The sequence below is a fragment of the Pseudophryne corroboree genome, chromosome 3 (assembly GCF_028390025.1).
Source record: "Pseudophryne corroboree isolate aPseCor3 chromosome 3, aPseCor3.hap2, whole genome shotgun sequence".
Taxonomy (NCBI): Eukaryota; Metazoa; Chordata; class Amphibia; order Anura; family Myobatrachidae; genus Pseudophryne; species Pseudophryne corroboree.
The window spans coordinates 330,123,312-330,146,269 of NC_086446.1; the positions used below are offsets into that span (position 1 = coordinate 330,123,312).

The 22,958-nt window shown below is 32.6% G+C and overlaps 12 non-coding genes across 12 annotated transcripts; all 12 read left to right on the forward strand.

Annotated features, from left to right (window-relative positions):
• Positions 1-1,075: 1,075 nt before the first annotated feature.
• On the forward strand, positions 1,076-1,147 carry TRNAP-CGG (transfer RNA proline (anticodon CGG)). Its single transcript has one exon. It is a non-coding gene; the product is annotated as a tRNA-Pro (tRNA).
• A 1,699-nt stretch (positions 1,148-2,846) lies between these two features.
• TRNAL-CAG (transfer RNA leucine (anticodon CAG)) lies at positions 2,847-2,918 on the forward strand. Its single transcript has one exon. It is a non-coding gene; the product is annotated as a tRNA-Leu (tRNA).
• A 1,707-nt stretch (positions 2,919-4,625) lies between these two features.
• Positions 4,626-4,697, forward strand: TRNAP-CGG (transfer RNA proline (anticodon CGG)). The gene has a single exon. It is a non-coding gene; the product is annotated as a tRNA-Pro (tRNA).
• A 1,700-nt stretch (positions 4,698-6,397) lies between these two features.
• TRNAP-CGG (transfer RNA proline (anticodon CGG)) lies at positions 6,398-6,469 on the forward strand. The gene has a single exon. It is a non-coding gene; the product is annotated as a tRNA-Pro (tRNA).
• A 2,653-nt stretch (positions 6,470-9,122) lies between these two features.
• On the forward strand, positions 9,123-9,194 carry TRNAP-CGG (transfer RNA proline (anticodon CGG)). Its single transcript has one exon. It is a non-coding gene; the product is annotated as a tRNA-Pro (tRNA).
• Positions 9,195-10,908: 1,714 nt separating this feature from the next.
• TRNAL-CAG (transfer RNA leucine (anticodon CAG)) lies at positions 10,909-10,980 on the forward strand. Its single transcript has one exon. It is a non-coding gene; the product is annotated as a tRNA-Leu (tRNA).
• Positions 10,981-13,638: 2,658 nt separating this feature from the next.
• Positions 13,639-13,710, forward strand: TRNAL-CAG (transfer RNA leucine (anticodon CAG)). Its single transcript has one exon. It is a non-coding gene; the product is annotated as a tRNA-Leu (tRNA).
• A 1,705-nt stretch (positions 13,711-15,415) lies between these two features.
• Positions 15,416-15,487, forward strand: TRNAP-CGG (transfer RNA proline (anticodon CGG)). Its single transcript has one exon. It is a non-coding gene; the product is annotated as a tRNA-Pro (tRNA).
• Positions 15,488-17,201: 1,714 nt separating this feature from the next.
• On the forward strand, positions 17,202-17,273 carry TRNAP-CGG (transfer RNA proline (anticodon CGG)). The gene has a single exon. It is a non-coding gene; the product is annotated as a tRNA-Pro (tRNA).
• Positions 17,274-18,978: 1,705 nt separating this feature from the next.
• TRNAP-CGG (transfer RNA proline (anticodon CGG)) lies at positions 18,979-19,050 on the forward strand. The gene has a single exon. It is a non-coding gene; the product is annotated as a tRNA-Pro (tRNA).
• A 1,705-nt stretch (positions 19,051-20,755) lies between these two features.
• Positions 20,756-20,827, forward strand: TRNAP-CGG (transfer RNA proline (anticodon CGG)). Its single transcript has one exon. It is a non-coding gene; the product is annotated as a tRNA-Pro (tRNA).
• Positions 20,828-22,531: 1,704 nt separating this feature from the next.
• On the forward strand, positions 22,532-22,603 carry TRNAP-CGG (transfer RNA proline (anticodon CGG)). Its single transcript has one exon. It is a non-coding gene; the product is annotated as a tRNA-Pro (tRNA).
• Positions 22,604-22,958: the final 355 nt, after the last annotated feature.

Consider the following 22,958-nt stretch of genomic DNA (forward strand, 5'->3'; position numbering starts at 1 on the left):
AAGTTGTTATGTTATTTTTAAAATGTTTCATCTTCATTAAATGAAATTGTGTGTTTTCTCCAGTTATTTGCATTTTTTCTTAAATAATTAGAGTTTTACTTTAAAAATGTTAAAAACTGAATAAGAAATTATTTGGCTAGTGGCTTGTTGGTCAGGGTGTATGATTCTTGCTTCGGGTGCAAAAGGTCCCAGGTTCATAACCTGGATGAGCCTGTTTTCTCAGGTTCTTTAAAAGTGCTTAGTTCAATTATCTGATAGTATTTTAAAATACTAATGTATTCCAACAGTTTCACTTCCAATTTCATTAGTATACATGAAAATACATGAACAGTAGGCTCGTTGGTATAGGCATATGATTCTCGCTTAGGGTGCGAGAGGTCCTGGGATTAAATCGCAGACGAGCCCATCTTCTAAGGTTCTTTTAAATACCATGGTTCCATTATCTGATTGATGTCAATTGCCTGAGTCAAAAGCATCAAGTGAATTTTTCTTTTGCCAATCCATAAAAAAAAGTATATACTTATGCATATTTAGTAAACTGTCAACCATTTGGTGGTATATTGGGTAAACTGTAGATTCCATTTTGTCTAAGTAACTTTGAGTGGCTTCAAAGAAGTCTCATTTTGACAAATAAAAAACAGTCAAAATGAAATTACAGGTTTTTCTCTTACCTTGCTTTTTTCTAAGAAACAATGAGTGGCTTAAAAGAATAGTCTCTTTTTGACAAACAAAAAGGTCAACAATTAATTGCAGGTTTTTGTTTTTTTCTTTCTTCTTGGTCTGTATGCTTAAGTTGCACACAGTATGAGACAACTCTTAGGTTCCAGCTATTAGAAAAGTTAAAACTCTATAGGAACCCATAAATCTTGGCACTGAAATTTCCAAATATGCATACTTGGACCAAAAATTGACCTTAAGGAAACATTTTAGCTATGCTACAAATAATTTTTTTAAATAGTTATGGTATTTTTTAAAATGTAACATCTTTTTTTCCAGCTGATTGCATTTTTTTATTAAATAATTTGAGTTTTACTTTAAAAATGGTAAAATCTGAATGAGAAGACCTTAGGCAGATGGCTCGTTGGTCTAGGGGTATGATTCTCGCTTCGGGTGCGAGAGGTCCCGGGTTCAAATCCCGGACGAGCCCATCTCTTCATGTACTTTTAATATCTGATAGTATTTAATAGCATTTTAAAATACTCACTAACAAACAGTTTTACTTACAATTTCATTAATATACATAAAAAAGACATGCACAGTGGGCTCGTTGATTCTTGCTTAGGGTGCGAGAGATCCCCGGTACAAATCCCGGATGAGCCCATCTTTTAAAGGTATATACTTATGCATACTTAGTAAAATGTCAACCATTTGGTGGTATATTGGGTAAACTATAGATTCCATTTTGTCTAAGTAACCTTGAGTGGCTTAAAAGTCTAATTTTGACAAACAAAAAACTGTCAAAATGAAATTAAAGGTTTTTCTCTTACCTTTCTTTTTTCTAAATAACCCTGAGTGGCTTAAAAGAATAGTATCATTATGACTAACAAAAAGATCAACAATAAATTGCAGGTGTTTATTTTGTCTTTCTTCTGGGTCTGCATGCTTGAGTTGCACACAGTATGTGACACGTCTTAGGTTCCAACTATCAAAAAAAGTCCAAACTCTATTGGGACCTCTAAATATTGGCACTGCACATTTCTAATATACATACTTGGATAACAAGTAACCTTAAGTTATTATTTTTGCAATGCTACATACACATTTTTTGTTTTAAGTTGTTATGTTATTTTTAAAATGTTTCATCTTCATTAAATGAAATTGTGTGTTTTCTCCAGTTATTTGCATTTTTTCTTAAATAATTAGAGTTTTACTTTAAAAATGTTAAAAACTGAATAAGAAATTATTTGGCTAGTGGCTTGTTGGTCAGGGTGTATGATTCTTGCTTCGGGTGCAAAAGGTGCCAGGTTCATATCCTGGATGAGCCTGTTTTCTCAGGTTCTTTAAAAGTGCTTAGTTCAATTATCTGATAGTATTTTAAAATACTAATGTATTCCAACAGTTTCACTTCCAATTTCATTAGTATACATGAAAATACATGAACAGTAGGCTCGTTGGTATAGGGGTATGATTCTCGCTTAGGGTGCGAGAGGTCCTGGGATTAAATCGCAGACGAGCCCATCTTCTCAGGTTCTTTTAAATACCATGGTTCCATTATCTGATTGATGTCAATTGCCTGAGTCAAAAGCATCAAGTGAATTTTTCTTTTGCCAATCCATAAAAAAAAGTATATACTTATGCATATTTAGTAAACTGTCAACCATTTGGTGGTATATTGGGAAAACTGTAGATTCCATTTTGTCTAAGTAACTTTGAGTGGCTTCAAAGAAGTCTCATTTTGACAAATAAAAAACAGTCAAAATGAAATTACAGGTTTTTCTCTTACCTTGCTTTTTTCTAAGAAACAATGAGTGGCTTAAAAGAATAGTCTCTTTTTGACAAACAAAAAGGTCAACAATTAATTGCAGGTTTTTGTTTTTTTCTTTCTTCTTGGTCTGTATGCTTAAGTTGCACACAGTATGAGACAACTCTTAGGTTCCAGCTATTAGAAAAGTTAAAACTCTATAGGAACCCATAAATCTTGGCACTGAAATTTCCAAATATGCATACTTGGACCAAAAATTGACCTTAAGGAAACATTTTAGCTATGCTACAAATAATTTTTTTAAATAGTTATGGTATTTTTAAAATGTAACATCTTTTTTTCCAGCTTATTGCATTTTTTTATTAAATAATTTGAGTTTGACTTTAAAAATGGTAAAATCTGAATGAGAAGACCTTAGGCAGATGGCTCGTTGGTCTAGGGGTATGATTCTCGCTTCAGGCGCGAGAGGTCCCGGGTTCAAATCACGGACGAGCCCATCTCTTCATGTACTTTTAATATCTGATAGTATTTAATAGCATTTTAAAATACTCACTAATGTATACAAACAGTTTTACTTACAATTTCATTAATATACATAAAAAAGACATGCACAGTGGGCTCGTTGATTCTTGCTTAGGGTGCGAGAGATCCCCGGTACAAATCCCGGATGAGCCCATCTTTTAAAGGTATATACTTATGCATACTTAGTAAAATGTCAACCATTTGGTAATACAGTATATTGGGTAAACTATAGATTCCATTTTGTCTAAGTAACCTTGAGTGGCTTAAAAGTCTAATTTTGACAAACAAAAAACTGTCAAAATGAAATTACAGGTTTTTCTCTTACCTTTCTTTTTTCTAAATAACCCTGAGTGGCTTAAAAGAATAGTATCATTATGACTAACAAAAAGATCAACAATAAATTGCAGGTGTTTATTTTGTCTTTCTTCTGGGTCTGCATGCTTGAGTTGCACACAGTATGCGACAAGTCTTAGGTTCCAACTATCAAAAAAAGTCCAAACTCTATTGGGACCTCTAAATATTGGCACTGCACATTTCTAATATACATACTTGGATAACAAGTAACCTTAAGTTATTATTTGCAATGCTACATACACATTTTTTGTTTTAAGTTGTTATGTTATTTTTAAAATGTTTCATCTTCATTAAATGAAATTGTGTTTTCTCCAGTTATTTGCATTTTTTCTTAAATAATTAGAGTTTTACTTTAAGAATGTTAAAAACTGAATAAGAAATTATTTGGCTAGTGGCTTGTTGGTCAGGGTGTATGATTCTTGCTTCGGGTGCAAAAGGTCCCAGGTTCATATCCTGGATGAGCCTGTTTTCTCAGGTTCTTTAAAAGTGCTTAGTTCAATTATCTGATAGTATTTTAAAATACTAATGTATTCCAACAGTTTCACTTCCAATTTCATTAGTATACATGAAAATACATGAACAGTAGGCTCGTTGGTATAGGGGTATGATTCTCGCTTAGGGTGCGAGAGGTCCTGGGATTAAATCGCAGACGAGCCCATCTTCTAAGGTTCTTTTAAATACCATGGTTCCATTATCTGATTGATGTCAATTGCCTGAGTCAAAAGCATCAAGTGAATTTTTCTTTTGCCAATCCATAAAAAAAAGTATATACTTATGCATATTTAGTAAACTGTCAACCATTTGGTGGTATATTGGGTAAACTGTAGATTCCATTTTGTCTAAGTAACCTTGAGTGGCTTCAAAGAAGTCTCATTTTGACAAATAAAAAACAGTCAAAATGAAATTACAGGTTTTTCTCTTACCTTGCTTTTTTCTAAGAAACAATGAGTGGCTTAAAAGAATAGTCTCTTTTTGACAAACAAAAAGGTCAACAATTAATTGCAGGTTTTTGTTTTTTTCTTTCTTCTTGGTCTGTATGCTTAAGTTGCACACAGTATGAGACAACTCTTAGGTTCCAGCTATTAGAAAAGTTAAAACTCTATAGGAACCCATAAATCTTGGCACTGAAATTTCCAAATATGCATACTTGGACCAAAAATTGACCTTAAGGAAACATTTTAGCTATGCTACAAATAATTTTTTTAAATAGTTATGGTATTTTTTAAAATGTAACATCTTTTTTTCCAGCTGATTGCATTTTTTTATTAAATAATTTGAGTTTTACTTTAAAAATGGTAAAATCTGAATGAGAAGACCTTAGGCAGATGGCTCGTTGGTCTAGGGGTATGATTCTCGCTTCGGGTGCGAGAGGTCCCGGGTTCAAATCCCGGACGAGCCCATCTCTTCATGTACTTTTAATATCTGATAGTATTTAATAGCATTTTAAAATACTCACTAACAAACAGTTTTACTTACAATTTCATTAATATACATAAAAAAGACATGCACAGTGGGCTCGTTGATTCTTGCTTAGGGTGCGAGAGATCCCCGGTACAAATCCCGGATGAGCCCATCTTTTAAAGGTATATACTTATGCATACTTAGTAAAATGTCAACCATTTGGTGGTATATTGGGTAAACTATAGATTCCATTTTGTCTAAGTAACCTTGAGTGGCTTAAAAGTCTAATTTTGACAAACAAAAAACTGTCAAAATGAAATTAAAGGTTTTTCTCTTACCTTTCTTTTTTCTAAATAACCCTGAGTGGCTTAAAAGAATAGTATCATTATGACTAACAAAAAGATCAACAATAAATTGCAGGTGTTTATTTTGTCTTTCTTCTGGGTCTGCATGCTTGAGTTGCACACAGTATGTGACACGTCTTAGGTTCCAACTATCAAAAAAAGTCCAAACTCTATTGGGACCTCTAAATATTGGCACTGCACATTTCTAATATACATACTTGGATAACAAGTAACCTTAAGTTATTATTTTTGCAATGCTACATACACATTTTTTGTTTTAAGTTGTTATGTTATTTTTAAAATGTTTCATCTTCATTAAATGAAATTGTGTGTTTTCTCCAGTTATTTGCATTTTTTCTTAAATAATTAGAGTTTTACTTTAAAAATGTTAAAAACTGAATAAGAAATTATTTGGCTAGTGGCTTGTTGGTCAGGGTGTATGATTCTTGCTTCGGGTGCAAAAGGTCCCAGGTTCATATCCTGGATGAGCCTGTTTTCTCAGGTTCTTTAAAAGTGCTTAGTTCAATTATCTGATAGTATTTTAAAATACTAATGTATTCCAACAGTTTCACTTCCAATTTCATTAGTATACATGAAAATACATGAACAGTAGGCTCGTTGGTATAGGGGTATGATTCTCGCTTAGGGTGCGAGAGGTCCTGGGATTAAATCGCAGACGAGCCCATCTTCTCAGGTTCTTTTAAATACCATGGTTCCATTATCTGATTGATGTCAATTGCCTGAGTCAAAAGCATCAAGTGAATTTTTCTTTTGCCAATCCATAAAAAAAAGTATATACTTATGCATATTTAGTAAACTGTCAACCATTTGGTGGTATATTGGGTAAACTGTAGATTCCATTTTGTCTAAGTAACTTTGAGTGGCTTCAAAGAAGTCTCATTTTGACAAATAAAAAACAGTCAAAATGAAATTACAGGTTTTTCTCTTACCTTGCTTTTTTCTAAGAAACAATGAGTGGCTTAAAAGAATAGTCTCTTTTTGACAAACAAAAAGGTCAACAATTAATTGCAGGTTTTTGTTTTTTTCTTTCTTCTTGGTCTGTATGCTTAAGTTGCACACAGTATGAGACAAGTCTTAGGTTCCAGCTATTAGAAAAGTTAAAACTCTATAGGAACCCATAAATCTTGACACTGAAATTTCCAAATATGCATACTTGGACCAAAAATTGACCTTAAGGAAACATTTTAGCTATGCTACAAATAATTTTTTTAAATAGTTATGGTATTTTTTAAAATGTAACATCTTTTTTTCCAGCTGATTGCATTTTTTTATTAAATAATTTGAGTTTTACTTTAAAAATGGTAAAATCTGAATGAGAAGACCTTAGGCAGATGGCTCGTTGGTCTAGGGGTATGATTCTCGCTTCGGGTGCGAGAGGTCCCGGGTTCAAATCCCGGACGAGCCCATCTCTTCATGTACTTTTAATATCTGATAGTATTTAATAGCATTTTAAAATACTAACTAACAAACAGTTTTACTTACAATTTCATTAATATACATAAAAAAGACATGCACAGTGGGCTCGTTGATTCTTGCTTAGGGTGCGAGAGATCCCCGGTACAAATCCCGGATGAGCCCATCTTTTAAAGGTATATACTTATGCATACTTAGTAAAATGTCAACCATTTGGTGGTATATTGGGTAAACTATAGATTCCATTTTGTCTAAGTAACCTTGAGTGGCTTAAAAGTCTAATTTTGACAAACAAAAAACTGTCAAAATGAAATTACAGGTTTTTCTCTTACCTTTCTTTTTTCTAAATAACCCTGAGTGGCTTAAAAGAATAGTATCATTATGACTAACAAAAAGATCAACAATAAATTGCAGGTGTTTATTTTGTCTTTCTTCTGGGTCTGCATGCTTGAGTTGCACACAGTATGCGACAAGTCTTAGGTTCCAACTATCAAAAAAAGTCCAAACTCTATTGGGACCTCTAAATATTGGCACTGCACATTTCTAATATACATACTTGGATAACAAGTAACCTTAAGTTATTATTTGCAATGCTACATACACATTTTTTGTTTTAAGTTGTTATGTTATTTTTAAAATGTTTCATCTTCATTAAATGAAATTGTGTGTTTTCTCCAGTTATTTGCATTTTTTCTTAAATAATTAGAGTTTTACTTTAAAAATGTTAAAAACTGAATAAGAAATTATTTGGCTAGTGGCTTGTTGGTCAGGGTGTATGATTCTTGCTTCGGGTGCAAAAGGTCCCAGGTTCATATCCTGGATGAGCCTGTTTTCTCAGGTTCTTTAAAAGTGCTTAGTTCAATTATCTGATAGTATTTTAAAATACTAATGTATTCCAACAGTTTCACTTCCAATTTCATTAGTATACATGAAAATACATGAACAGTAGGCTCGTTGGTATAGGGGTATGATTCTCGCTTAGGGTGCGAGAGGTCCTGGGATTAAATCGCAGATGAGCCCATCTTCTCAGGTTCTTTTAAATACCATGGTTCCATTATCTGATTGATGTCAATTGCCTGAGTCAAAAGCATCAAGTGAATTTTTCTTTTGCCAATCCATAAAAAAAAGTATATACTTATGCATATTTAGTAAACTGTCAACCATTTGGTGGTATATTGGGTAAACTGTAGATTCCATTTTGTCTAAGTAACTTTGAGTGGCTTCAAAGAAGTCTCATTTTGACAAATAAAAAACAGTCAAAATGAAATTACAGGTTTTTCTCTTACCTTGCTTTTTTCTAAATAACCCTGAGTGGCTTAAAAGAATAGTATCATTATGACTAACAAAAAGATCAACAATAAATTGCAGGTGTTTATTTTGTCTTTCTTCTGGGTCTGCATGCTTGAGTTGCACACAGTATCTGACAAGTCTTAGGTTCCAACTATCAAAAAAAGTCCAAACTCTATTGGGACCTCTAAATATTGGCACTGCACATTTCTAATATACATACTTGGATAACAAGTAACCTTAAGTTATTATTTTTGCAATGCTACATACACATTTTTTGTTTTAATTTGTTATGTTATTTTTAAAATGTTTCATCTTCATTAAATGAAATTGTGTGTTTTCTCTAGTTATTTGCATTTTTTCTTAAATAATTAGAGTTTTACTTTAAAAATGTTAAAAACTGAATAAGAAATTATTTGGCTAGTGGCTTGTTGGTCAGGGTGTATAATTCTTGCTTCGGGTGCAAAAGGTCCCAGGTTCATATCCTGGATGAGCCTGTTTTCTCAGGTTCTTTAAAAGTGCTTAGTTCAATTATCTGATAGTATTTTAAAATACTAATGTATTCCAACAGTTTCACTTCCAATTTCATTAGTATACATGAAAATACATGAACAGTAGGCTCGTTGGTATAGGGGTATGATTCTCGCTTAGGGTGCGAGAGGTCCTGGGATTAAATCGCAGACGAGCCCATCTTCTCAGGTTCTTTTAAATACCATGGTTCCATTATCTGATTGATGTCAATTGCCTGAGTCAAAAGCATCAAGTGAATTTTTCTTTTGCCAATCCATAAAAAAAAGTATATACTTATGCATATTTAGTAAACTGTCAACCATTTGGAGGTATATTGGGTAAACTGTAGATTCCATTTTGTCTAAGTAACTTTGAGTGGCTTCAAAGAAGTCTCATTTTGACAAATAAAAAACAGTCAAAATGAAATTACAGGTTTTTCTCTTACCTTGCTTTTTTCTAAGAAACAATGAGTGGCTTAAAAGAATAGTCTCTTTTTGACAAACAAAAAGGTCAACAATTAATTGCAGGTTTTTGTTTTTTTCTTTCTTCTTGGTCTGTATGCTTAAGTTGCACACAGTATGAGACAAGTCTTAGGTTCCAGCTATTAGAAAAGTTAAAACTCTATAGGAACCCATAAATCTTGGCACTGAAATTTCCAAATATGCATACTTGGACCAAAAATTGACCTTAAGGAAACATTTTAGCTATGCTACAAATAATTTTTTTAAATAGTTATGGTATTTTTAAAATGTAACATCTTTTTTTCCAGCTTATTGCATTTTTTTATTAAATAATTTGAGTTTTACTTAAAAAATGGTAAAATCTGAATGAGAAAACCTTAGGCAGATGGCTCGTTGGTCTAGGAGTATGATTCTTGCTTCGGGTGCGAGAGGTCCCGGGTTCAAATCCCGGACGAGCCCATCTCTTCATGTACTTTTAAAGTCCTTAATATCTGATAGTATTTAATAGCATTTTAAAATACTCACTAATGTATACAAACAGTTTTACTTACAATTTCATTAATATACATAAAAAAGACATGCACAGTGGGCTCGTTGATTCTTGCTTAGGGTGCGAGAGATCCCCGGTACAAATCCCGGATGAGCCCATCTTTTAAAGGTATATACTTATGCATACTTAGTAAAATGTCAACCATTTGGTGGTATATTGGGTAAACTATAGATTCCATTTTGTCTAAGTAACCTTGAGTGGCTTAAAAGTCTAATTTTGACAAACAAAAAACTGTCAAAATGAAATTACAGGTTTTTCTCTTACCTTTCTTTTTTCTAAATAACCCTGAGTGGCTTAAAAGAATAGTATCATTATGACTAACAAAAAGATCAACAATAAATTGCAGGTGTTTATTTTGTCTTTCTTCTGGGTCTGCATGCTTGAGTTGCACACAGTATGTGACACGTCTTAGGTTCCAACTATCAAAAAAAGTCCAAACTCTATTGGGACCTCTAAATATTGGCACTGCACATTTCTAATATACATACTTGGATAACAAGTAACCTTAAGTTATTATTTTTGCAATGCTACATACACATTTTTTGTTTTAAGTTGTTATGTTATTTTTAAAATGTTTCATCTTCATTAAATGAAATTGTGTGTTTTCTCCAGTTATTTGCATTTTTTCTTAAATAATTAGAGTTTTACTTTAAAAATGTTAAAAACTGAATAAGAAATTATTTGGCTAGTGGCTTGTTGGTCAGGGTGTATGATTCTTGCTTCGGGTGCAAAAGGTCCCAGGTTCATATCCTGGATGAGCCTGTTTTCTCAGGTTCTTTAAAAGTGCTTAGTTCAATTATCTGATAGTATTTTAAAATACTAATGTATTCCAACAGTTTCACTTCCAATTTCATTAGTATACATGAAAATACATGAACAGTAGGCTCGTTGGTATAGGGGTATGATTCTCGCTTAGGGTGCGAGAGGTCCTGGGATTAAATCGCAGACGAGCCCATCTTCTCAGGTTCTTTTAAATACCATGGTTCCATTATCTGATTGATGTCAATTGCCTGAGTCAAAAGCATCAAGTGAATTTTTCTTTTGCCAATCCATAAAAAAAAGTATAAACTTATGCATATTTAGTAAACTGTCAACCATTTGGTGGTATATTGGGTAAACTGTAGATTCCATTTTGTCTAAGTAACTTTGAGTGGCTTCAAAGAAGTCTCATTTTGACAAATAAAAAACAGTCAAAATGAAATTACAGGTTTTTCTCTTACCTTGCTTTTTTCTAAGAAACAATGAGTGGCTTAAAAGAATAGTCTCTTTTTGACAAACAAAAAGGTCAACAATTAATTGCAGGTTTTTGTTTTTTTCTTTCTTCTTGGTCTGTATGCTTAAGTTGCACACAGTATGAGACAAGTCTTAGGTTCCAGCTATTAGAAAAGTTAAAACTCTATAGGAACCCATAAATCTTGGCACTGAAATTTCCAAATATGCATACTTGGACCAAAAATTGACCTTAAGGAAACATTTTAGCTATGCTACAAATAATTTTTTTAAATAGTTATGGTATTTTTAAAATGTAACATCTTTTTTTCCAGCTTATTGCATTTTTTTATTAAATAATTTGAGTTTGACTTTAAAAATGGTAAAATCTGAATGAGAAAACCTTAGGCAGATGGCTCGTTGGTCTAGGGGTATGATTCTCGCTTCAGGTGCGAGAGGTCCCGGGTTCAAATCCCGGACGAGCCCATCTCTTCATGTACTTTTAATATCTGATAGTATTTAATAGCATTTTAAAATACTCACTAATGTATACAAACAGTTTTACTTACAATTTCATTAATATACATAAAAAAGACATGCACAGTGGGCTCGTTGATTCTTGCTTAGGGTGCGAGAGATCCCCGGTACAAATCCCGGATGAGCCCATCTTTTAAAGGTATATACTTATGCATACTTAGTAAAATGTCAACCATTTGGTGGTATATTAGGTAAACTATAGATTCCATTTTGTCTAAGTAACCTTGAGTGGCTTAAAAGTCTAATTTTGACAAACAAAAAACTGTCAAAATGAAATTACAGGTTTTTCTCTTACCTTTCTTTTTTCTAAATAACCCTGAGTGGCTTAAAAGAATAGTATCATTATGACTAACAAAAAGATCAACAATAAATTGCAGGTGTTTATTTTGTCTTTCTTCTGGGTCTGCATGCTTGAGTTGCACACAGTATCTGACAAGTCTTAGGTTCCAACTATCAAAAAAAGTCCAAACTCTATTGGGACCTCTAAATATTGGCACTGCACATTTCTAATATACATACTTGGATAACAAGTAACCTTAAGTTATTATTTTTGCAATGCTACATACACATTTTTTGTTTTAATTTGTTATGTTATTTTTAAAATGTTTCATCTTCATTAAATGAAATTGTGTGTTTTCTCCAGTTATTTGCATTTTTTCTTAAATAATTAGAGTTTTACTTTAAAAATGTTAAAAACTGAATAAGAAATTATTTGGCTAGTGGCTTGTTGGTCAGGGTGTATGATTCTTGCTTCGGGTGCAAAAGGTCCCAGGTTCATATCCTGGATGAGCCTGTTTTCTCAGGTTCTTTAAAAGTGCTTAGTTCAATTATCTGATAGTATTTTAAAATACTAATGTATTCCAACAGTTTCACTTCCAATTTCATTAGTATACATGAAAATACATGAACAGTAGGCTCGTTGGTATAGGGGTATGATTCTCGCTTAGGGTGCGAGAGGTCCTGGGATTAAATCGCAGACGAGCCCATCTTCTCAGGTTCTTTTAAATACCATGGTTCCATTATCTGATTGATGTCAATTGCCTGAGTCAAAAGCATCAAGTGAATTTTTCTTTTGCCAATCCATAAAAAAAAGTATATACTTATGCATATTTAGTAAACTGTCAACCATTTGGTGGTATATTGGGTAAACTGTAGATTCCATTTTGTCTAAGTAACTTTGAGTGGCTTCAAAGAAGTCTCATTTTGATAAATAAAAAACAGTCAAAATGAAATTACAGGTTTTTCTCTTACCTTGCTTTTTTCTAAATAACCCTGAGTGGCTTAAAAGAATAGTATCATTATGACTAACAAAAAGATCAACAATAAATTGCAGGTGTTTATTTTGTCTTTCTTCTGGGTCTGCATGCTTGAGTTGCACACAGTATCTGACAAGTCTTAGGTTCCAACTATCAAAAAAAGTCCAAACTCTATTGGGACCTCTAAATATTGGCACTGCACATTTCTAATATACATACTTGGATAACAAGTAACCTTAAGTTATTATTTTTGCAATGCTACATACACATTTTTTGTTTTAATTTATGTTATTTTTAAAATGTTTCATCTTCATTAAATGAAATTGTGTGTTTTCTCCAGTTATTTGCATTTTTTCTTAAATAATTAGAGTTTTACTTTAAAAATGTTAAAAACTGAATAAGAAATTATTTGGCTAGTGGCTTGTTGGTCAGGGTGTATGATTCTTGCTTCGGGTGCAAAAGGTCCCAGGTTCATATCCTGGATGAGCCTGTTTTCTCAGGTTCTTTAAAAGTGCTTAGTTCAATTATCTGATAGTATTTTAAAATACTAATGTATTCCAACAGTTTCACTTCCAATTTCATTAGTATACATGAAAATACATGAACAGTAGGCTCGTTGGTATAGGGGTATGATTCTCGCTTAGGGTGCGAGAGGTCCTGGGATTAAATCGCAGACGAGCCCATCTTCTCAGGTTCTTTTAAATACCATGGTTCCATTATCTGATTGATGTCAATTGCCTGAGTCAAAAGCATCAAGTGAATTTTTCTTTTGCCAATCCATAAAAAAAAGTATATACTTATGCATATTTAGTAAACTGTCAACCATTTGGTGGTATATTGGGTAAACTGTAGATTCCATTTTGTCTAAGTAACTTTGAGTGGCTTCAAAGAAGTCTCATTTTGACAAATAAAAAACAGTCAAAATGAAATTACAGGTTTTTCTCTTACCTTGCTTTTTTCTAAGAAACAATGAGTGGCTTAAAAGAATAGTCTCTTTTTGACAAACAAAAAGGTCAACAATTAATTGCAGGTTTTTGTTTTTTTCTTTCTTCTTGGTCTGTATGCTTAAGTTGCACACAGTATGAGACAAGTCTTAGGTTCCAGCTATTAGAAAAGTTAAAACTCTATAGGAACCCATAAATCTTGGCACTGAAATTTCCAAATATGCATACTTGGACCAAAAATTGACCTTAAGGAAACATTTTAGCTATGCTACAAATAATTTTTTTAAATAGTTATGGTATTTTTAAAATGTAACATCTTTTTTTCCAGCTTATTGCATTTTTTTATTAAATAATTTGAGTTTGACTTTAAAAATGGTAAAATCTGAATGAGAAGACCTTAGGCAGATGGCTCGTTGGTCTAGGGGTATGATTCTCGCTTCAGGTGCGAGAGGTCCCGGGTTCAAATCCCGGACGAGCCCATCTCTTCATGTACTTTTAATATCTGATAGTATTTAATAGCATTTTAAAATACTCACTAATGTATACAAACAGTTTTACTTACAATTTCATTAATATACATAAAAAAGACATGCACAGTGGGCTCGTTGATTCTTGCTTAGGGTGCGAGAGATCCCCGGTACAAATCCCGGATGAGCCCATCTTTTAAAGGTATATACTTATGCATACTTAGTAAAATGTCAACCATTTGGTGGTATATTAGGTAAACTATAGATTCCATTTTGTCTAAGTAACCTTGAGTGACTTAAAAGTCTAATTTTGACAAACAAAAAACTGTCAAAATGAAATTACAGGTTTTTCTCTTACCTTTCTTTTTTCTAAATAACCCTGAGTGGCTTAAAAGAATAGTATCATTATGACTAACAAAAAGATCAACAATAAATTGCAGGTGTTTATTTTGTCTTTCTTCTGGGTCTGCATGCTTGAGTTGCACACAGTATCTGACAAGTCTTAGGTTCCAACTATCAAAAAAAGTCCAAACTCTATTGGGACCTCTAAATATTGGCACTGCACATTTCTAATATACATACTTGGATAACAAGTAACCTTAAGTTATTATTTTTGCAATGCTACATACACATTTTTTGTTTTAATTTGTTATGTTATTTTTAAAATGTTTCATCTTCATTAAATGAAATTGTGTGTTTTCTCTAGTTATTTGCATTTTTTCTTAAATAATTAGAGTTTTACTTTAAAAATGTTAAAAACTGAATAAGAAATTATTTGGCTAGTGGCTTGTTGGTCAGGGTGTATAATTCTTGCTTCGGGTGCAAAAGGTCCCAGGTTCATATCCTGGATGAGCCTGTTTTCTCAGGTTCTTTAAAAGTGCTTAGTTCAATTATCTGATAGTATTTTAAAATACTAATGTATTCCAACAGTTTCACTTCCAATTTCATTAGTATACATGAAAATACATGAACAGTAGGCTCGTTGGTATAGGGGTATGATTCTCGCTTAGGGTGCGAGAGGTCCTGGGATTAAATCGCAGACGAGCCCATCTTCTCAGGTTCTTTTAAATACCATGGTTCCATTATCTGATTGATGTCAATTGCCTGAGTCAAAAGCATCAAGTGAATTTTTCTTTTGCCAATCCATAAAAAAAAGTATATACTTATGCATATTTAGTAAACTGTCAACCATTTGGAGGTATATTGGGTAAACTGTAGATTCCATTTTGTCTAAGTAACTTTGAGTGGCTTCAAAGAAGTCTCATTTTGACAAATAAAAAACAGTCAAAATGAAATTACAGGTTTTTATCTTACCTTGCTTTTTTCTAAGAAACAATGAGTGGCTTAAAAGAATAGTCTCTTTTTGACAAACAAAAAGGTCAACAATTAATTGCAGGTTTTTGTTTTTTTCTTTCTTCTTGGTCTGTATGCTTAAGTTGCACACAGTATGAGACAAGTCTTAGGTTCCAGCTATTAGAAAAGTTAAAACTCTATAGGAACCCATAAATCTTGGCACTGAAATTTCCAAATATGCATACTTGGACCAAAAATTGACCTTAAGGAAACATTTTAGCTATGCTACAAATAATTTTTTTAAATAGTTATGGTATTTTTAAAATGTAACATCTTTTTTTCCAGCTTATTGCATTTTTTTATTAAATAATTTGAGTTTTACTTAAAAAATGGTAAAATCTGAATGAGAAAACCTTAGGCAGATGGCTCGTTGGTCTAGGAGTATGATTCTTGCTTCGGGTGCGAGAGGTCCCGGGTTCAAATCCCGGACGAGCCCATCTCTTCATGTACTTTTAAAGTCCTTAATATCTGATAGTATTTAATAGCATTTTAAAATACTCACTAATGTATACAAACAGTTTTACTTACAATTTCATTAATATACATAAAAAAGACATGCACAGTGGGCTCGTTGATTCTTGCTTAGGGTGCGAGAGATCCCCGGTACAAATCCCGGATGAGCCCATCTTTTAAAGGTATATACTTATGCATACTTAGTAAAATGTCAACCATTTGGTGGTATATTGGGTAAACTATAGATTCCATTTTGTCTAAGTAACCTTGAGTGGCTTAAAAGTCTAATTTTGACAAACAAAAAACTGTCAAAATGAAATTACAGGTTTTTCTCTTACCTTTCTTTTTTCTAAATAACCCTGAGTGGCTTAAAAGAATAGTATCATTATGACTAACAAAAAGATCAACAATAAATTGCAGGTGTTTATTTTGTCTTTCTTCTGGGTCTGCATGCTTGAGTTGCACACAGTATGTGACACGTCTTAGGTTCCAACTATCAAAAAAAGTCCAAACTCTATTGGGACCTCTAAATATTGGCACTGCACATTTCTAATATACATACTTGGATAACAAGTAACCTTAAGTTATTATTTTTGCAATGCTACATACACATTTTTTGTTTTAAGTTGTTATGTTATTTTTAAAATGTTTCATCTTCATTAAATGAAATTGTGTGTTTTCTCCAGTTATTTGCATTTTTTCTTAAATAATTAGAGTTTTACTTTAAAAATGTTAAAAACTGAATAAGAAATTATTTGGCTAGTGGCTTGTTGGTCAGGGTGTATGATTCTTGCTTCGGGTGCAAAAGGTCCCAGGTTCATATCCTGGATGAGCCTGTTTTCTCAGGTTCTTTAAAAGTGCTTAGTTCAATTATCTGATAGTATTTTAAAATACTAATGTATTCCAACAGTTTCACTTCCAATTTCATTAGTATACATGAAAATACATGAACAGTAGGCTTGTTGGTATAGGGGTATGATTCTCGCTTAGGGTGCGAGAGGTCCTGGGATTAAATCGCAGACGAGCCCATCTTCTCAGGTTCTTTTAAATACCATGGTTCCATTATCTGATTGATGTCAATTGCCTGAGTCAAAAGCATCAAGTGAATTTTTCTTTTGCCAATCCATAAAAAAAAGTATATACTTATGCATATTTAGTAAACTGTCAACCATTTGGTGGTATATTGGGTAAACTGTAGATTCCATTTTGTCTAAGTAACTTTGAGTGGCTTCAAAGAAGTCTCATTTTGACAAATAAAAAACAGTCAAAATGAAATTACAGGTTTTTCACTTACCTTGCTTTTTTCTAAGAAACAATGAGTGGCTTAAAAGAATAGTCTCTTTTTGACAAACAAAAAGGTCAACAATTAATTGCAGGTTTTTGTTTTTTTCTTTCTTCTTGGTCTGTATGCTTAAGTTGCACACAGTATGAGACAACTCTTAGGTTCCAGCTATTAGAAAAGTTAAAACTCTATAGGAACCCATAAATCTTGGCACTGAAATTTCCAAATATGCATACTTGGACCAAAAATTGACCTTAAGGAAACATTTTAGCTATGCTACAAATAATTTTTTTAAATAGTTATGGTATTTTTAAAATGTAACATCTTTTTTTCCAGCTTATTGCATTTTTTTATTAAATAATTTGAGTTTTACTTTAAAAATGGTAAAATCTGAATGAGAAGACCTTAGGCAGATGGCTCGTTGGTCTAGGGGTATGATTCTCGCTTCGGGTGCGAGAGGTCCCGGGTTCAAATCCTGGACGAGCCCATCTCTTCATGTACTTTTAATATCTGATAGTATTTAATAGCATTTTAAAATACTCACTAATGTATACAAACAGTTTTACTTACAATTTCATTAATATACATAAAAAAGACATGCACAGTGGGCTCGTTGATTCTTGCTTAGGGTGCGAGAGATCCCCGGTACAAATCCCGGATGAGCCCATCTTTTAAAGGTATATACTTATGCATACTTAGTAAAATGTCAACCATTTGGTGGTATATTAGGTAAACTATAGATTCCATTTTGTCTAAGTAACCTTGAGTGACTTACAAGTCTAATTTTGACAAACAAAAAACTGTCAAAATGAAATTACAGGTTTTTCTCTTACCTTTCTTTTTTCTAAATAACCCTGAGTGGCTTAAAAGAATAGTATCATTATGACTAACAAAAAGATCAACAATAAATTGCAGGTGTTTATTTTGTCTTTCTTCTGGGTCTGCATGCTTGAGTTGCACACAGTATCTGACAAGTCTTAGGTTCCAACTATCAAAAAAAGTCCAAACTCTATTGGGACCTCTAAATATTGGCACTGCACATTTCTAATATACATACTTGGATAACAAGTAACCTTAAGTTATTATTTTTGCAATGCTACATACACATTTTTTGTTTTAAGTTGTTATGTTATTTTTAAAATGTTTCATCTTCAATAAATGAAATTGTGTGTTTTCTCTAGTTATTTGCATTTTTTCTTAAATAATTAGAGTTTTACTTTAAAAATGTTAAAAACTGAATAAGAAATTATTTGGCTAGTGGCTTGTTGGTCAGGGTGTATAATTCTTGCTTCGGGTGCAAAAGGTCCCAGGTTCATATCCTGGATGAGCCTGTTTTCTCAGGTTCTTTAAAAGTGCTTAGTTCAATTATCTGATAGTATTTTAAAATACTAATGTATTCCAACAGTTTCACTTCCAATTTCATTAGTATACATGAAAATACATGAACAGTAGGCTCGTTGGTATAGGGGTATGATTCTCGCTTAGGGTGCGAGAGGTCCTGGGATTAAATCGCAGACGAGCCCATCTTCTCAGGTTCTTTTAAATACCATGGTTCCATTATCTGATTGATGTCAATTGCCTGAGTCAAAAGCATCAAGTGAATTTTTCTTTTGCCAATCCATAAAAAAAAGTATATACTTATGCATATTTAGTAAACTGTCAACCATTTGGTGGTATATTGGGTAAACTGTAGATTCCATTTTGTCTAAGTAACTTTGAGTGGCTTCAAAGAAGTCTCATTTTGACAAATAAAAAACAATCAAAATTAAATTACAGGTTTTTCTCTTACCTTGCTTTTTTCTAAGAAACAATGAGTGGCTTAAAAGAATAGTCTCTTTTTGACAAACAAAAAGGTCAACAATTAATTGCAGGTTTTTGTTTTTTTCTTTCTTCTTGGTCTGTATGCTTAAGTTGCACACAGTATGAGACAAGTCTTAGGTTCCAGCTATTAGAAAAGTTAAAACTCTATAGGAACCCATAAATCTTGGCACTGAAATTTCCAAATATGCATACTTGGACCAAAAATTGACCTTAAGGAAACATTTTAGCTATGCTACAAATAATTTTTTTAAATAGTTATGGTATTTTTAAAATGTAACATCTTTTTTTCCAGCTTATTGCATTTTTTTATTAAATAATTTGAGTTTTACTTTAAAAATGGTAAAATCTGAATGAGAAGACGTTAGGCAGATGGCTCGTTGGTCTAGGGGTATGATTCTCGCTTCGGGTGCGAGAGGTCCCTGGTTCAAATCCCGGACGAGCCCATCTCTTCATGTACTTTTAATATCTGATAGTATTTAATAGCATTTTAAAATACTCACTAATGTATACAAACAGTTTTACTTACAATTTCATTAATATACATAAAAAAGACATGCACAGTGGGCTCGTTGATTCTTGCTTAGGGTGCGAGAGATCCCCGGTACAAATCCCGGATGAGCCCATCTTTTAAAGGTATATACTTATGCATACTTAGTAAAATGTCAACCATTTGGTGGTATATTAGGTAAACTATAGATTCCATTTTGTCTAAGTAACCTTGAGTGGCTTAAAAGTCTAATTTTGACAAACAAAAAACTGTCAAAATGAAACTACAGGTTTTTCTCTTACCTTTCTTTTTTCTAAATAACCCTGAGTGGCTTAAAAGAATAGTATCATTATGACTAACAAAAAGATCAACAATAAATTGCAGGTGTTTATTTTGTCTTTCTTCTGGGTCTGCATGCTTGAGTTGCACACAGTATCTGACAAGTCTTAGGTTCCAACTATCAAAAAAAGTCCAAACTCTATTGGGACCTCTAAATATTGGCACTGCACATTTCTAATATACATACTTGGATAACAAGTAACCTTAAGTTATTATTTTTGCAATGCTACATACACATTTTTTGTTTTAAGTTGTTATGTTATTTTTAAAATGTTTCATCTTCATTAAATGAAATTGTGTGTTTTCTCTAGTTATTTGCATTTTTTCTTAAATAATTAGAGTTTTACTTTAAAAATGTTAAAAACTGAATAAGAAATTATTTGGCTAGTGGCTTGTTGGTCAGGGTGTATAATTCTTGCTTCGGGTGCAAAAGGTCCCAGGTTCATATCCTGGATGAGCCTGTTTTCTCAGGTTCTTTAAAAGTGCTTAGTTCAATTATCTGATAGTATTTTAAAATACTAATGTATTCCAACAGTTTCACTTCCAATTTCATTAGTATACATGAAAATACATGAACAGTAGGCTCGTTGGTATAGGGGTATGATTCTCGCTTAGGGTGCGAGAGGTCCTAGGATTAAATCGCAGACGAGCCCATCTTCTCAGGTTCTTTTAAATACCATGGTTCCATTATCTGATTGATGTCAATTGCCTGAGTCAAAAGCATCAAGTGAATTTTTCTTTTGCCAATCCATAAAAAAAAGTATATACTTATGCATATTTAGTAAACTGTCAACCATTTGGTGGTATATTGGGTAAACTGTAGATTCCATTTTGTCTAAGTAACTTTGAGTGGCTTCAAAGAAGTCTCATTTTGACAAATAAAAAACAGTCAAAATTAAATTACAGGTTTTTCTCTTACCTTGCTTTTTTCTAAGAAACAATGAGTGGCTTAAAAGAATAGTCTCTTTTTGACAAACAAAAAGGTCAACAATTAATTGCAGGTTTTTGTTTTTTTCTTTCTTCTTGGTCTGTATGCTTAAGTTGCACACAGTATGAGACAAGTCTTAGGTTCCAGCTATTAGAAAAGTTAAAACTCTATAGGAACCCATAAATCTTGGCACTGAAATTTCCAAATATGCATACTTGGACCAAAAATTGACCTTAAGGAAACATTTTAGCTATGCTATAAATAATTTTTTTAAATAGTTATGGTATTTTTAAAATGTAACATCTTTTTTTCCAGCTTATTGCATTTTTTTATTAAATAATTTGAGTTTGACTTTAAAAATGGTAAAATCTGAATGAGAAGACCTTAGGCAGATGGCTCATTGGTCTAGGGGTATGATTCTCGCTTCGGGTGTGAGAGGTCCCGGGTTCAAATCCCGGACGAGCCCATCTCTTCATGTACTTTTAATATCTGATAGTATTTAATAGCATTTTAAAATACTCACTAATGTATACAAACAGTTTTACTTACAATTTCATTAATATACATTAAAAAGACATGCACAGTGGGCTCGTTGATTCTTGCTTAGGGTGCGAGAGATCCCCGGTTCAAATCCCGGATGAGCCCATCTTTTAAAGGTATATACTTATGCATACTTAGTAAAATGTCAACCATTTGGTGGTATATTAGGTAAACTATAGATTCCATTTTGTCTAAGTAACCTTGAGTGGCTTAAAAGTCTAATTTTGACAAACAAAAAACTGTCAAAATGAAATTACAGGTTTTTCTCTTACCTTTCTTTTTTCTAAATAACCCTGAGTGGCTTAAAAGAATAGTATAATTATGACTAACAAAAAGATCAACAATAAATTGCAGGTGTTTGTTTTGTTTTTCTTCTGGGTCTGCATGCTTGAGTTGCACACAGTATGTGACAAGTCTTAGGTTCCAACTATCAAAAAAAGTCCAAACTCTATTGGGACCTCTAAATATTGGCACTGCATATTTCTAATATACATACTTGGATAACAAGTAACCTTAAGTTATTATTTTTGCAATGCTACATACACATTTTTTGTTTTAAGTTGTTATGTTATTTTTAAAATGTTTCATCTTCATTAAATGAAATTGTTGGTTTCTCCAGTTATTTGCATTTTTTCTTAAATAATTAGAGTTTTACTTTAAAAATGTTAAAAACTGAATAAGAAATTATTTGGCTAGTGGCTTGTTGGTCAGGGTGTATGATTCTTGCTTCGGGTGCTAAAGGTCCCAGGTTCATATCCTGGATGAGCCTGTTTTCTCAGGTTCTTTAAAAGTGCTTAGTTCAATTATCTGATAGTATTTTAAAATACTAATGTATTCCAACAGTTTCACTTCCAATTTCATTAGTATACATGAAAATACATGAACAGTAGGCTCGTTGGTATAGGGGTATGATTCTCGCTTAGGGTGCGAGAGGTCCTGGGATTAAATCGCAGACAAGCCCATCTTCTCAGGTTCTTTTAAATACCATGGTTCCATTATCTGATTGATGTCAATTGCCTGAGTCAAAAGCATCAAGTGAATTTTTCTTTTGCCAATCCATAAAAAAAAGTATATACTTATGCATATTTAGTAAACTGTCAACCATTTGGTGGTATATTGGGTAAACTGTAGATTCCATTTTGTCTAAGTAACTTTGAGTGGCTTCAAAGAAGTCTCATTTTGACAAATAAAAAACAGTCAAAATGAAATTACAGGTTTTTCTCTTACCTTGCTTTTTTCTAAGAAACAATGAGTGTCTTAAAAGAATAGTCTCTTTTTGACAAACAAAAAGGTCAACAATTAATTGCAGGTTTTTGTTTTTTTCTTTCTTCTTGGTCTGTATGCTTAAGTTGCACACAGTATGAGACAAGTCTTAGGTTCCAGCTATTAGAAAAGTTAAAACTCTATAGGAACCAATAAATCTTGGCACTGAAATTTCAAAATATGCATACTTGGACCAAAAATTGACCTTAAGGAAACATTTTAGCTATGCTACAAATCATTTTTTTAAATAGTTATGGTATTTTTAAAATGTAACATCTTTTTTTCCAGCTTATTGCATTTTTTTATTAAATAATTTGAGTTTTACTTTAAAAATGGTAAAATCTGAATGAGAAGACGTTAGGCAGATGGCTCGTTGGTCTAGGGGTATGATTCTCGCTTCGGGTGCGAGAGGTCCCGGGTTCAAATCCCCGACGAGCCCATCTCTTCATGTACTTTTAATATCTGATAGTATTTAATAGCATTTTAAAATACTCACTAATGTATACAAACAGTTTTACTTACAATTTCATTAATATACATAAAAAAGACATGCACAGTGGGCTCGTTGATTCTTGCTTAGGGTGCGAGAGATCCCCGGTACAAATCCCGGATGAGCCCATCTTTTAAAGGTATATACTTATGCATACTTAGTAAAATGTCAACCATTTGGTGGTATATTAGGTAAACTATAGATTCCATTTTGTCTAAGTAACCTTGAGTGGCTTAAAAGTCTAATTTTGACAAACAAAAAACTGTCAAAATGAAATTACAGGTTTTTCTCTTACCTTTCTTTT